Source organism: Sorex araneus, chromosome X (genome assembly GCF_027595985.1).
Source record: "Sorex araneus isolate mSorAra2 chromosome X, mSorAra2.pri, whole genome shotgun sequence".
In the NCBI taxonomy this organism is placed as follows: Eukaryota; Metazoa; Chordata; class Mammalia; order Eulipotyphla; family Soricidae; genus Sorex; species Sorex araneus.
In genome coordinates, this window is record NC_073313.1 from 191,099,720 (window position 1) to 191,104,282 (window position 4,563).

Below are 4,563 nucleotides of genomic sequence, written 5' to 3' on the forward strand. Positions count from 1 at the left end.
TTCCATGTAAAGAAAATTTGAAAACGTCCCATTATACCTGTCCAACTTTTCTATGTGTGAAGTTAAATAGTAACTGTCAAGAGATGAATCTACAATTTATATAGATAATGCCCAGACCCCTTTGAAATTAATGAATATATAGGATAGAATCCTTGAAGTATAAATATGTCACAAAGTCTCTTATGGAAAGCTTCTGCTTCAACTTCATGATCACTGGCATTTTATAAAACCCTGTTTATTGCTTTATACATAATGAAGGGAATTTCAATAACAGTATCATGAAAGTAGACCTGAGGTATAGAAAATTGTATTAAGTTTTGCATCCTCAAGTCTCAAGATAATTCTAAGTATTCAATATTATTAGTTCATTGTATCTGGGAAATATTCAGTTTTCTGTAACCATAGAATAATTTGTAGGAAAAATTAAAGTTTCAAAACCTAAAGCTATTTTTACTCATTTTTCAAGAGTTACATAAAAAAGCTATTTTTACTCATTTGTCAACATGAATAAAATAAGCAAAGTAACTTGAGCTAAAAATTTAGGTAATCTTCTAATAAATAACTGTTTATACAGAACTTTACATAGTTAAATGGCCAAAGCAAATTAAATAATTGGATAATGGGGCTGGGAAGAGAAACACTTGTTTTCCTGTGATGTAAATGGTGAGAAAAAATGTAGAGGTACCAGTTGCTCTCTATAGAAACAAAAGTTTCCATTAATGGAAGAAAAAGAGGTAGGACATATAAGTGTTAAAGGAAAGTCTGGGAGGAAAATATTCAAATACACATACAGTTTTCTTCATTAATTTAGACTTCTATATTGAGGAGATGAATGAAATTGCCCAAGAACTAATAAGAAAGACATATTTGCATCCACCTACTATTATTTACCAGCCAGGTGAACTTGGACCAATTGCTTCACCTTTGCATCCTTGTCCTTTCTTGCAAAAAACTAAAAAATTAATCTCATGGAAATTTTAGAAGACATAAATGTCAACTTATAAGTTTGGTAAAAAATATCTAGTACTTTCACATACAATTAACAGTGCCTTCATTAATACAAGTTGAATAACACATCAATTTGTGTTTAAAGTAAATCAATACCTAGTCAAGAAAGAATTTCATATTTAATTTTCCTTAACATACAACATATACCTCTTGTAAAAAACTATGCATGCCGAAGGGCGTGTGCACTCGAAGGCTCTCCGGGTGGCTCTGTCTCACCGCCCATGTTCAGTGATCTGGAACCGCTGTGTATGGGCTGGATCGAGATGGCTGTTGGCCAAGGACAGGCAAAGGAAGACCAAGGACCACGCTGGTTGCTGATTAGTTACTGTTTTTTCAATCTTCCATCTTTCTCATCTCCTGCATTCCTAGCTCTGTCCTCTCTCTGGATCTACTGTGGCCACCTCTCTTGTCTCTCTCCCCTCTTTGTCTCTCTCCCCCTTGCCCCTAGGCTACACACAGCCAGGTAGCAAAATTAACATAAGAAAGCCCTTCCTGAGGGCTGCCAGGTTCAAAGGAAACACAACCTAGGGGCATTCCAAAGCCCTTCCAGACTGCCAGTAGGCAAAATACCTCTTAAGGGGTTTTTCTCCTTTCCTTAATCCAAAAACTCATTGACATCTTAATACTAGTTATTTTTGTATGGACATAGCAAGAGATACATTGAGGCTTGCAAGGCAGCTCTCCTGGCAACACCTTGCCACAAACTCAGACTACAGCACTCAGGCCAGATTAATCATTCCTAATCCTAGCAGGGTCCGAATCTAGTTATTACTTCCTGGATCACGACAGCATTTGTCCATGACCAAGCTCTTAACATAGTTAAGCATTAGGTGCTTTGGCCAGGTCCATCTCAATGCCAGGGTAGCACTATCTCACCTCTTGCCCTGAGTCCGTCCCGTCCCTCGTCGGGACCCCACTTTTGGGGGTGCTAAGAAGTAAGGGCAACTGAGGCTTAGGTCGAGAGGACAGATGCCCAGGAGGAAAATACCATGTAGATTCAAATGAGTCCCAGGTTGCAAAAGCATAGCATTTGTTACAGTCTTCCTTTGTCCATACGAAAGGACAACAGTTCTGAATAAACTGTGCAAAGTACTCAAGGAGAAGAGAAAAACAATATATACAAGTCAACAGAACAGTAAGAAAGAAGCTACAAATAAACACAGAGGAATGGGAGCACTGTGATAGGAATAACCCAATAAATCTAAACTACCTGAGGCTATGTTATCCTACAACCTCTGTATCTTTTATGCTTTATTACTAATAATAAATTAACCTCTTTATAGTTAGATTTCCTTCTTTTAGAAGCTGATGAGAGACAATAATGAAATAAGTTAAAGAAAGATGATAATTTATTCTCTCAAAATTTTATGGAAGGAATCACTTCCTTTTTTATAGAAGAAATCAACATTTCTATATCGAAATGTAAAATATGATTTGTTTATGACGAAGTTTGTTAGCTTGAAAATAATTATCTGAATTAAAATTGAGGAAAAGTATCTACAAGTAAAGAATGAACCAAATGAAAGAACTTCTCGGAAGATTTAAAATTATAAAAATGAAATGTGTGACTGTTTTAACAGTAAAATATACAAATCTTTATTATGAACCAAGGATAATGCAGATTTCATTTAATCACCCATAAAATCTATAGCACACATAATTATTAATCACCATTTAAAATAATATTAAATAAGAAAATAGAGAATGCTATTGGCATCAGTTTCCACATTGGCATCAGTTCAAAATCTCAACTACTGCACTCTACCTTTTCTAAATCTCGCAAACTTACAGGCAGTTCTGTTTGACTTTCAATTTACCAGTCACACTGTACTGGTGAATGTTGGATAACATTCGTCTGTCCTATCTACTCCTCCATAAGAAGCTTAGATGTATTGAGTAACACTCATCAAAATGCTCCCAGGATCTCCCATCCCCCTATGTTTATCTTTAACTTCTCCTTTGTGCTCTGCTTCTCCTATCTGTTAATCACTTAAATCCCCAATTCAGACCCTGTGACATGTAAAGTCAGATTCTTCTGAGGATTCTGGATTTTGTATATGCAAGTGAAATATTGTTTTTCTCTTTCCTTTATATCCTTTGCATAATTTAATTTAGAGCAATGTCCTTTTTGTATAGAAACAGGAAGACAGTTAATATTATTCTTTTATAACTTAGGAGTTAATTGACTCTAAACAATATTTACTCCTGTTGCCCTTAGTTCCTAACACCCAAAAGTCTTGATGAGGGTGTTGCATAAGCTATGCAAGCAGTAAGGGACAAGCTGTAAGCTACCTCAGTATCGGAAAGGGACAGGCCAAGTGTGTCATTAAAAATACAATAAGTTAAGAGCACAGTCATAGACAAACTCTGTCATGACCCAAAAAGAAGTAACTGGATAAGAACCCTGCTGGGATTAGGAAAGACAAACCTGAACTGAGGACTGTAGTCTGGGATATATAGTGAGAGTCACCCTTTAAGCTTAATATATCTTTTACTGTGTCCATACAAAATAACTAGAAATATTATTAAGAAGTAAATTTAAGATGACCATTTTAATGGATATGGGCTTTAAAAAGGAGGAATATGCCCTTAGACCGAATTCTGCACTTGAGTGCATCTCCTGGCAGGAAGAGATTTTGTCCTAGAAGAAGCTTCCCCTGAAGAAAGGCTTTCTATCTGTTGATTGTACAAATCACACCGATGTGTAATTGCAACCCCCAGCCCTTTATGATTTCTATGTAATCAATGCTGTGAGTCTGGAATAGGGACAAAGACTTGAATAAACAATGACTGATCACCAACCAGCCTGGCAGCCTGTTCTCACCTTCATGATGAGCTCATCACCTTCAGCCAGCCAGGATGAGGAGGTGACCCTTGGCCACCGATGGCATATACCATGAACCTACACTTTGATACTACACTTGATCTTAGCCAAAAGGCTGAGAAGCGATGCACCTACACTTTGAACTCAGATTTAGGATACTTTTGGGCATTTTTGTTTGTTTGATTTTTGTTTTTCTTTAAACTTATAATTTTACTAAGTCATTAGTTTAATTACAGACAGTCAATATTACAACACCGATTCCACTACCATTGCACCATCCCACCACCATTATTTCCAATTTTTCCTACCACCCCTTAAATCTGACCCTATCGCAGGCAATCAATAATTATTTTATACTGCTTGTTATAATTTGCTAAAAGGATGATCAATAATTGTTTCCTTAGGAGCAAGTGAGTAAAGAGTATTGTATCTCACCAAGGAGCTATTAAGCCCTTGTATAAGCAATTACCAAAATATTGTTGTAGGTTAAGTCTTCTGTGTTTATATTTTGTTAATAGAGGTTAGTTGCCTTCTGTATTACATCCCGTCCAATCTGGTGTACTACTCCTGTTTTATCAGTGTAAACAGTATCAGATGTTGTACTGCTGTGCTCCAGGTGATCAACATTTTTAACAGGCTGATACAGTGGAGTTAAATTCTTAACTGGGTGGCGGCTTTGGTGCATATTTGTGATTGTAGGGGCTTCCAGAAGTACAGGGAGATAGGGGAGA

At 36.5% G+C, this 4,563-nt stretch overlaps 1 pseudogene; it reads right to left on the minus strand.

Moving 5' to 3' along the window:
- Nucleotides 1-3,870: 3,870 nt before the first annotated feature.
- Nucleotides 3,871-3,959, minus strand: LOC129400326 (U2 spliceosomal RNA; annotated as a pseudogene).
- Between the last annotated feature and the right edge of the window lie 604 nt (nt 3,960-4,563).